The sequence below is a fragment of the Sinocyclocheilus grahami genome, unplaced genomic scaffold, assembly GCF_001515645.1.
Source record: "Sinocyclocheilus grahami isolate Dianchi unplaced genomic scaffold, SAMN03320097.WGS_v1.1 scaffold958.1, whole genome shotgun sequence".
NCBI lineage: Eukaryota > Metazoa > Chordata > Actinopteri > Cypriniformes > Cyprinidae > Sinocyclocheilus > Sinocyclocheilus grahami.
The window spans coordinates 422,985-434,360 of record NW_015506137.1 but is presented as its reverse complement, the minus strand read 5'-3'; the positions used below and the strand labels follow the sequence as shown (position 1 = coordinate 434,360).

At 37.2% G+C, this 11,376-nt stretch overlaps 1 long non-coding RNA gene across 1 annotated transcript in view; it reads left to right on the top strand.

The window, feature by feature from the left end:
* The first annotated feature begins 4,761 nt into the window (after positions 1-4,761).
* LOC107564736 (uncharacterized) overlaps positions 4,762-11,376 on the top strand; it is a 21,806-nt gene continuing 15,191 nt past the window's right edge. The window contains exon 1 of the long non-coding RNA XR_001606280.1: positions 4,762-4,875. This is a non-coding gene — a long non-coding RNA (uncharacterized lncRNA). The remainder of the gene's footprint in view (positions 4,876-11,376) is intronic.

Here is an 11,376-nt window from a genome sequence, read left to right as displayed (position 1 = left end):
TAAATTAATTAATTTAAAGTCAGATGAATTAATACAGACAAACATAACGTCAGTTTTATTAGAAGGGAAGATTAAAGTAGATCAAATTAAAACTGCATAACCCTACCTCTCATAATCATAACCACTCGTGCGTATGATTGTCTTGTATATTATTTATGTTTGACAGTATTTATTCCGTAACTAAATGTACATACATTTGACAAAAAAATCATAATATTATTAAATATTGATCTTTTGCCATTTATTGGTCATTAACAAAAGGTTTACAGAGTAACGGTGCTGTTTTAACTACTGAATGAGCTTTAACCAGTAGGCTACTAGAGTTAGTTGTAAATAGCTGGAGAATATTTCAAGCATATGTAATGTAGTATAAATCGCTTTAACTACTCACTTTTCGCTTTCAACCAAAGTCTGCTTAATTATGCTTAATGTGTGTTAATATAGATAATATAACTTGAAGAGGCCTGTTTTAGGTTAACATATGGTATAACGGATCATCTGCGAGCAGCTAACCAGCCTTTGACTATCATCGTGTTGATAGATGACTGAACTCTATGAGGTCTGTATCAGAAATTAAAGGACCGTATGATGCACTATGTGCCACGAGTCGTGTAGACATTTACACCTGTGTATTAACACTTATATATATATTCATACTTGAAGTGTGAACATCAGATGGTTTGAGACTTGTTTTCCACTGATTACCCAAAGATTATTTCATAGTGTCTTTGCTCTTCAGTATCCAGTGTTTTGTAACGAAATCTTTGGTGCTACGATAAAAATGAAATGTAAATGAGATTTTGTGGATGTAATGGAATCTACAGAACTGTACTAATGCTGATCATCATAATAAAAGGAAATATGTTTATTGTGGTTGGTTTGTCTGTTTTTAATGGAACATTGTTGCATGTTTTGAAAGTAGATTGATGAAATATAATCTGCAAATGTTCAGCGTGATGAGAAACAACGCAAGACTTCTGTAGCTATATGGACACTATACTTTTATTAGGTCTGTCATTCAACTACAATTTTCAGTTCAATTAATTGCATGGTGCTGATGATTTAATACTGCACTCTAAAAAATGCTGGGTTAAATACAACCCAACCGCTGGGTCAAAACAACCCAACCGCTGGGTCAAAACAACCCAACCGCTGGGTCAAAACAACCCAACCGCTGGGTCAAAACAACCCAACCGCTGGGTCAAAACAACCCAATAGCTGGGTCAAAACAACCTAACGTCTGGGTCAGAACAACCCAAAAGCTGGGTCAGAACAACCCAAAAGCTAAACTAAACAAACTAAACAAAATGAGAAATGTTGTCTTAGCAACTAGCTGAAATCATTTTTTTTAATTTCAGTTATTGTTGATTTTATGATTTTTTATGGTTTTAGTTCATGATAATAATTTTGAAAAATAATTTTTTCAAACAAATATAGAGCTGCTATATTTATAAATATATGAAGTCAGAAATACATAGAAATAAACAGATGCATTAATGAATATCGACCAGCAGGTGGAGACAGTAACTTTAAAATGAGAGAATAACATCAGCTCGTGCTTCATTTTAGAGGTTTTATTGCATGTTTTTACATGTTTCTTTTTGACCCTTATGTTCTGAAGACTTTAGGCATGGGGAATGATATTGCATTGAACCCTACAAGAAATACTGGCAATTTAACGTGATTTTTCTTTGTTTACAAATTATAACAATTAATTAAGCTCTCATCTAATAACTATTTCCCACAGCTTCTCATGCAAGTCTATTATGATATTAATTTCTCCATCAGTAGATGCACGTCTCCCTTTTCTATGTTTCCACACCCTTTGACTGTGCTCTTAGTTAAAGTTGGAGTATTGTTGAAGGATAAGAACCTAGACTTTCTGATAAATAACTTAATTATTTTGTGCAAGCACTTTATTCACAGATGTAAGTTTTTAGAGGTTAAACCACACTTCAGCAGATGGAAGAATCAGCAAGATATTTGTGAAGTCTCTTTATTGCATGATGGACACGCAAAGAAACTCTTATATGCGTTGAACTTGTTGTAACTTCTTGCTAGAATAAGACCTTCGCCCTTCTTTTTCTTGCTTTATCTTTACATAGTTGGGTTTTCTTTTCTTTCTTTCTTTCTATTTGCTATAGCTATCAACACTAATAATATGTGTTCAGTTGTTGAAATGTGCCATTGTAGTTTGTATTTGAACTTTATATTTATATACACATATATATATATATAAAAAAATCAAGTTAAAGTTTCCTTACGCAATACCATGAGCGGCCGCCAGAGGCTGCTGTAATCAATGGGGCCCTCTTCGTGACACATGGCGGATTAATTTTCTCGTTTGGACTCCAGAGTGCGAGTGAATGTCACACAAACATGAAAACATGTCCAGACTCTGCTGCTGCGGCACATAAGGAAATAATTTAGGGCTGTTTGCCACGATCCGTATCCTTTCCTTTGACAAGGTGAAGTGTCATCAATCACGCGTCGGCCGGAAGTTCTTTATGGAACTTTTATTTTATTTAAAAAAAAAAAATGTACGCAGTGTGTTAATACCCAATGTGCAAAACAATAAACATATATAAAGCCTGGGATGTTATGTGAATTATTTGTACACTGATCTGATTGAGCGGCCGACTCAACCAATCACGTGAGTTTGGGGGCGGGACTATTCGTTTGACAAGCAGTTGTTTGAATAAATATTATTTATTTATTTTGTACTTTAGTTGGTAGTGAACTTCACATTGACTTTTGGTCCACCAGAGGAACTCAGGTGGAAAAACAAGTCCATTTTAATGCTTTTAAGAGCAACCAAAAGAATCGATACATATATATATAGATAGTTAATATTTGTTTGATTTCAAATATTTTAGTTTGATTAGTTTTATTTAACTAGCCTACGCAATACCATGAGCGGCCGCCAGAGGCTGCTGTAATCAATGGGGCCCTCTTCGTGACACATGGCGGATTAATTTTCTCGTTTGGACTCCAGAGTGCGAGTGAATGTCACACAAACATGAAAACATGTCCAGACTCTGCTGCTGCGGCACATAAGGAAATAATTTAGGGCTGTTTGCCACGATCCGTATCCTTTCCTTTGACAAGGTGAAGTGTCATCAATCACGCGTCGGCCGGAAGTTCTTTATGGAACTTTTATTTTATTTAAAAAAAAAAAATGTACGCAGTGTGTTAATACCCAATGTGCAAAACAATAAACATATATAAAGCCTGGGATGTTATGTGAATTATTTGTACACTGATCTGATTGAGCGGCCGACTCAACCAATCACGTGAGTTTGGGGGCGGGACTATTCGTTTGACAAGCAGTTGTTTGAATAAATATTATTTATTTATTTTGTACTTTAGTTGGTAGTGAACTTCACATTGACTTTTGGTCCACCAGAGGAACTCAGGTGGAAAAACAAGTCCATTTTAATGCTTTTAAGAGCAACCAAAAGAATCGATACATATATATATAGTTAATATTTGTTTGATTTCAAATAATGATTTTAGTTTGATTAGTTTTATTTAACTAGCCTATAATAACACTTTTTTGTTTTTGTTTTCAGCAAGAATTTATAATTTTTTTAATTATTTTGATATATAGCCTATATATTTCTGTATGAACAAGAAATTTGAGTACAGGATTTTAATTTTTGGAATTTTAGAAAGATGTTGCTTGCTTTAATTTTTATTTAATTTATATAATTTCATTTGTAGTATTTATTATTTAATTATTTTTATTGTATTATTATTTTTGTATTTATTAGTTTTTTTATTATTTATTATATTTGGAATATTAGAAAGATGTTTGCTTTCATTTTTATTTTTTATTATTATTTTATTAATTTCTTATTTTTATTTTATATTTATTTTTTATTTTAATTAAAATTATGTATTTTTATTTTATTTTAATTAATTTTTTTTGCTTGCTGTATCATTATTTATTTATCCTATTTAAAATGATTTTATTTTATTTATTTAGGTTTCTTTGGGCTTTCTTTATCAGCAAGAAATTTTATATTTTTAATTTCCATATATATATATATATATACACACACACATTCACACGCTTAACAATAAAGGTGCTTCACGATGCCATAGAATAACTTTTTTTGTCTAAATGGTTCCATAAAGAACCTTTAACATCTGAAGAACCTTTCTATTTCACAAAAGGTTCTTTGTGGCGAAAGAAGGTTCTTCAGATTATAAAAAGCTAAGCAAGAGATGGTCTTTAAAGAACCTTTGACTGAATGGTTCTTTGTGGAACCAAAAATGGTTCTTCTGTGGCATCGCTGTGAACAACCTTTTAAGCACCTTTATTTTTAAGAGTGTAAATGTGTGTGTGCGCGCGTGTGTGTGTGTGAGAGAGAGAGAGTGTGTGTGTGTGTGTATGGGAGAGAGAGAGAGAGAGAGTGTGTGTGTGTGTGCGTGTGTGTGTGTGTGTGTGAGAGAGAGAGAGAGAGAGAAAGTGTGTGTGTGTGTGTGTCTCTGTGTTTGTGTGAGAGAGAGAGTGAGTGTGTGTGTGTGTGTGTGTGTGTGTGTGTGTGTGTGTCTCTGTGTTTGTGTGAGAGAGAGAGAGTGTGTGTGTGTGTGTGTTTGTGCGTGCGTGTGTCTCTCTCTCTGTGTGTGTGTGAAAATGATATGTCTGCATATTTTCATTACTGCAACATTACTTCACCTGGGTCACCTGGAATTGAGGAATTGAGTTCACCTGGAATTTTGGGTCACCAGGCCAAATTAGTTCCTTCAGTTCTACAGTTGGACAGCAAAGGATCATGGGAAGGAAGAGTTTGATGACTTCATGCAGGAGAGCAGCAAAATCTGCAGTCCACAAACATGACAAACTCTCTTTGAGCACATCCTGAACAGGTCAAATCAAGTTCACATCAAGTTTTATTGTAGGCTTTGTGTTAGTGGTTATAACGAGCTTCACTGAAAAACAACAGAAGTCTGTGGTGTGATTTCATTAAGACTGTATCTTGTCTTTTTGGACACATTTTTGCTCAGTTTCAAGACTAAGATCAGACACAAAACGGTGAAACACTTCTCTCTCGTCCCGCAAGCGAACTCCTCCAGCGAGTCTTTGTTTGATTAACAAGGGCCACATTCAGCTCTGGACAGACTCAAACTGAATTATGGGAATATTTGTGCAGCTCACTGTCGATAAGGTCGACACATTGATTCTTTGACCCCGCTCTTGTCATGAAAATAGGCCATTTTTTTTAAAGATCTGTAATTGTTTATCTAATTGTTGGTTTGATTTGTTTATCTTTAATATTACTTTAAACTAGTTTGTTACATACTATTTGTTACATATGTTATATTTTAAATATATGTGTGCATAATGTACATATTAAGACAGACAGCAAAATGACAAATGAACAAATAAAAATCCATTAACATAATAAATAATACAAATTACAAAAACATCAAAATTACTTAAACTTTAAAACTAAAATAAACACAGAAAAGGTCTCAAAAAGTGTAATGTCCAGTAATTATGGTTGATGCGTCTCTGCTCAGAGGGGGATTATGGGTAAAACACACTGGCATAATGTACATAACCAGAATCTGCTGGTCTGATATATGCTGATGTTTTAAACTCTCTGTTCTCAGATCTGACAGATGAATGAGCTGATGTGCATTAGTGTGCAGAACCTGAGCAGGAATATTTACTCATTCATTTGAGCTTTCCTAAACATAGAGTATCTAACACACGTCCAGATCTGTGGCAGCTTTAAACACTCTGAACTGATCTTCATCAGAGCCATCGTCTTAAAAGCATCATATATCGTCCAGAGCGCTGGATCCGTACCTTCCTCCTGCTCACACTCCACATATTTAACTGCAGGAGTTTTGATAAGGAAGAACAAATCCTTGGGCTTTCAAGACAAACGGCTGGTTTTGGTCCAGAGGAGTGTTTCAGGCCTGTGGAGAAGCTGAGCTGAAGCCCCACAAAAGAGAACACGGTTTTGTTTAGTTTTAGCCATTGATGGGAACATCGGCTGCTTTCATGAGCAGATTAACTGCTGCCCAGAGCCTCAGCTAATCCACTTCTCTCTTTAATGGCCACTAGCAAGTGAGCAAAGAATGGTGAAGCTCAACGAATCGAGAATCGAGACTTAGAGTGATGAAGATCATCTGCCTTCAGAAACCAGATCATCATGAACGTTATCAAGGAGAAGTAGGTGTCGCTGGTGTATCTTGAGTGGTTGCTAGGGAGTTGCTATGGTATTTTGGGTGGTTGCTTGGGAGTTGCAATGCAGTTGCTATTGTGTCCTATGTGTTTGCTACAGTATTTGGGGTGGTTGGTAGGGAGTTGCTATGTAGTTGCATATGCTAAGGTGTTCTGAGTGGTTGCTAGGGAGTTGCTATGTAGTTGTTATGGTGATCTAGGTGCTTTATATGATAATTTAGGTAGTTGTTAGGGAGTTGCTATGAAGTTGCTGTGGTGATCTAGGTGGTTTATTGGTATTTTGGGTGGTTGTTAGTGAGCTGCTATGCAGTTGTTATAGTGTTTTAGGTGTTGTTTTTTTAGGGTAGGTTGGGTAGTTGCTAGGGAGTTGCTATGCAGTTGCTAAGGTGTTTTTAGGTGTTTTGTTCCAGTCTGGCATGAAATTAATCCTGTCTAGTGTTATAGGTTTGATCATATCACTAACCCTTGATGAACACTAGCAATAATGCATTGCATTCACGTTTTGCAGAAACAGTGTTTTTTCTAACATTTGAAGTCAAAGAACACCTTGAATCAGAGCAGCTAAAAAACTACGCTCATGTGAGGAGGAGAAGAGCAGACTCAGGTGTTTATGAGCACCTTTGACTCTTAAACGTGAGTCCTTTGAACAATGGTGTGTTGTGTTTCGGTCTGATGTTTGATGTTTGTGGTTGAAGAGCAGCTGTTTGGTCGTTTTCGCCTGAAGCAGTTCTGAGCGGACAGATTATTTTAACAGCATGAGATACAGATGTGAGCATTGAAATCCACGTCCAAAAACACTGAGCAAATTATACGTTGAGAAATTATGATGTAAAAAACGTAGTGTACTGCAATGCAACAATGCATTTTTCATTTTGCTTAGCAAAGTATTATGTATACATTTATGATGGGTTGCATTTTGCATTAAACCACATGAATGAGCAAAGTGCATTTTTGTTTTTGTTCAAGGGCACATCATTTTGATGCTTAGCTGTTATTGTTGTTTCACTGACATCACTTGAGACAATAGAAAGTGTTGAATCAGAAAGTGGGCTCAGGGCTCATTTACTGACCGCATGGCTCTTTTCACGCTCAAAGAGACTCAGCGGGGTCACAGAGTGTGTGAAAGACTTCCAATGCCAGACCACATTAGTGCCACCTGCTGCCCTCTTCATGCCAGCCGTGCCAGGGATTAAACGGCATTACAGCCACTTGCACGCTACCTTCTCTCACCATTAACACTACAGAAACAAACCTTTTTATGAAAACTTATTGACATGTCCTCAAATGTTTGCTTTTGTTATTATCAACATTTTAGTGTATTTCTCAAATTCTCTTTCTTTTAAACTTTTGAAGAGTCTTTAACAGTCTTTTAGAATGTCCAAATGTTCTTTTGAACTTTCACATTTTCAAACGTTGTTCTGAAATTTAGAACTTTCTTTTAAACTTTTCAATTTTCACAAACTCTTTTGAAATTAAGAACTTCTGAACTTTCAAAGGTTTCAAAATGTAGAACTTTCTTTTGAACTTTTAAACATTGTTTTGAATTTTCAAATGTTGTTTTGAAATATAGAACTTTCTTTTTTTGGATGTTCACATGATCAGATGCTATTTTTCATTTCCTTGTAATTTCATTTTGATCTATCTTTCAAAATCTTTGCAGCATCCAACTGTATTTCTGTTTATTCTCTATTCTTAATCAACTGATTAATATGTTTTCCTCTATTAATATGAGGTCATGGAATCTGCATGGAATATGATGATAAAGCTTCGTAAAATGCTGTTATAACTGTTTTACTGTTTTAACAGTATTGTGCACAGCTACCCACGTACATGTGCATGATAACTCAGAGTTTCCAGTGCAATCATCAATAATGCCTGTGATCTGTGACCCAGCAGGCTCTGCTCCAGTGATACGCAGATGGAGGCCAGCGAGTTTAATCCCTGGCCTCTCTTCTGTCACTGGCGTGACCCGCGGGTGTCGGGATCTCTGATCTGCCGCTGATGTCATCACTCCGATGCACGAGACAGAAGCAGATTCTAACCTCTGTAAACATCTGACAGGTTTCCATACTGCAGAGTCCGATGAAGAGACCAGAAACCACAGCAGATCCTGAAAACTCTACTGACCTTAGTGTATATCAGTCACTCCTCTCCTCCTTCTCTGCAAATGTCTCCACTTCTAAAACAACATACTACCACAACAAAATTAACAACTGTTCTGACTCTTGCATGCTTTTCTAAACCTTTTCTTCTCTTCTTTGTCCTCCTCCACCCCCTCCTTCATCAACTCATCCTGCTGATGACTTTGCAATATTCTTCATAAATAAAACAAGAAACATCAGCGACCAGTTCTACACACCTCAAACTGACAAAAACTTCATAACATAAATACTCATTCTCTCTCCTCCTTCTCTCCGCTCTCGGAGGCAGACGTTTCTAAACTGATCCTTTCCAATCATCCTATACCTGTCCGCTTGATCCTATCACCTCCTTCAGGCCATTTCTTCTTCAGTCATACCTGTGCTTACTCACATTATCAACACCTCTCTTCACACTGGTACATTTCCCACAGCATTCAAGCAGGCTCGGGTAACCCCACTGCTTAAAAACCCTCTCTAAATCCAGACCCTTTAAGGAAACTACAGACCACATTAGTATAGTATAGTATAGTAGTAGAAGGTATCCCTTCTTCCGTTCATTGCAAAGACTCTTGAGCGAGTTGTGTTCAACCAACTCTCTATGTTTCTTGCACAGAACAACCTCCTGGAAAGCAACCGATCTGGCGTCAAAAGCGGCCACTCAACTGAGACTGCCCTGCTCTCGGTTACTGAAGCCCTGAGACTGGCAAGAGCAGCTTCCAAATCCTCAGTACTCATCTTGCTGTATCTGTCTGCTGCTTTTGACACAGTTAACCACCAGATCCTCCTGTCCACCCTCAGAAAGATGGGCATGTCAGGAACCGCACTCCTGTGGATCAAGTCCAACCTCTCAGATAGGTCCTTCAGGGTGTCTCGGAGGGGTGAGGTTTCTAAGTCACAACTTCTTGCTACTGGGGTTCCTCAAGGCTCAGTGCTTGGACCATTTCTTTTCTCCATCTACATGTCATCTTTAGGATCCCTTATTCAGAAGCATGGCTTTTCCTATCATTGCTATGCTGATTACACTCAACTCTACTTCTCATTCCAAGCAGGTGATCCGATGGTAGCTGTTTGTACTGTAGCCTGTCTGAGAGACATTTCAGCTGGATGAAGGACCATCACCTTCAACTCAACCTTACTAAGACAGAACTGCTCGTGGTCTCAGCCAACCCAGCACTTCATCACAACCTCTCTATACAGCTAGGTTCATCAACCATAACTCCTCCCAGGACAGCCAGGAACCTTGGAGTTGTGATGGATGATCAGTTAAGCTTCACAGACCATATTGCTACAAAGGCCGGTCCTGCAGGTTTGCCTTATACAACATTAGGAAGATTAGACCCTTCCTAACAGAGCAGACCGCATAACTCCTTGTCCAAGCTCTTGTTCTCTCCAGACTGGACTAGAGATGCCTTCCTGCATGTACTATCAAGCCTCTGCAACTGATCCAGAATGCAGCAGCGAGAGTGGTCTTCAATGAGCCAAAAAAAGCTCACGTTACTCCTCTCCTCATCAGGTTACACTGGCTACCAGTAGCCGCTCGCATCAAATTCAAGGTACTGATGCTTGCCTACAAGACCACCCCTGGCGCTGCATCAATATACCTAAACTCGCTAGTTCAGACCTACGCTCCCTCCAGAAGCTTGCGTTCTGCAAGTGAATGACGCCTCGTGGTGCCATCCCAAAGAGCCACAAAATAACTCTCACGGACCTTTTCTTGGACTGTGCCCAGCTGGTGGAACAACCTGCCGATCTCAGTCCGAGCAGCGGAGTCTTTAGACATTTTCAAAAAGCAAACTTTTTCGCCATCACCTGACCAATTAATACTAGCACTTACCTGTTCTATTCTATTCTATTCTATTCTATTCGGTCTAATTTATTTATATATAACAAACACCTTGCTATGTGCACTGTGCTAGACTAACTGAGACTTGTCACAGCACTTGTATATTGTTGCTCTCTCGTTGGTCTGATTGCTTCTACTTTGTAAGTCGCTTTGGATAAAAGTGTTTGCTAAATGACTAAATGTAAATGTAATCTGAAGCTCTCAATCTCATTCACATTCAGATTCATAAATGTCATGTTTGTCTGCATTTTGATAACCAAAATAGTACATTGTCTAAAAAAATGTCTGTTTGGATTTGGTTGGATCATTTAAATTGTGCTGTTATACTATTGGTTAATAATTTTCTATTCGCATGTGGCCTTTATGACATGAGCAGTAAAGAAAAGTCACTTTTATATTGGAAGACATTATAATGCAAAAACTTTATTATGTATATTTGTAAACCAAATTTTATTGCCAAGCATAACTTTGCACACCTAGCTCTTACATTTAAAGAAAAAAGCTTGACCATTTAAAAACATATATATATTATTAATTTATTATTTAAAAATACCAGATGGATAGGTCAATACAGTATTTTGTGAAACTCTGTTATATTTATATGTATTTTGTTAACCATTTTATATTGATCAGCATAAATGTGCACACTTAACTCTTACATTTAAAAATTATTTATTTATTATTTTTTGTTATCCTTTAATATTTAAAATACCTGGTGAATAAATTCAAGACATTGTATAAAACATATTTTTTTCACATACACTGAACAAAATTATAAACGCAACACTTTTGTTTTTGCCCCCATTTTTCATGAGCTGAACTCAAAGATCTAAGACTTTTTCTATGTACACAAAAGGCCTATTTCTCTCAAATATTGTTCACAAATCTGTCTAAATCTGTGTTAGTGAGCACTTCTCCTTTGCCGAGATAATCCATCCACCTCACAGGTGTAGCATATCAAGATGCTGATTAGACAGCATGATTATTGCACAGGTGTGCCTTAGGCTGGCCACAATAAAAGGCCACTCTAAAATGTGCAGTTTCACATACACATACATTCAAAATGCCATCAATAAAATGTACCTGTGTTCGTTGTCCATAACATATGCCTGCCCATACCATAACCCCACCGCTACCATGGGCCACTCGATCCACAACGTTGACATCAGCAAACCGCTCACCCACACGAC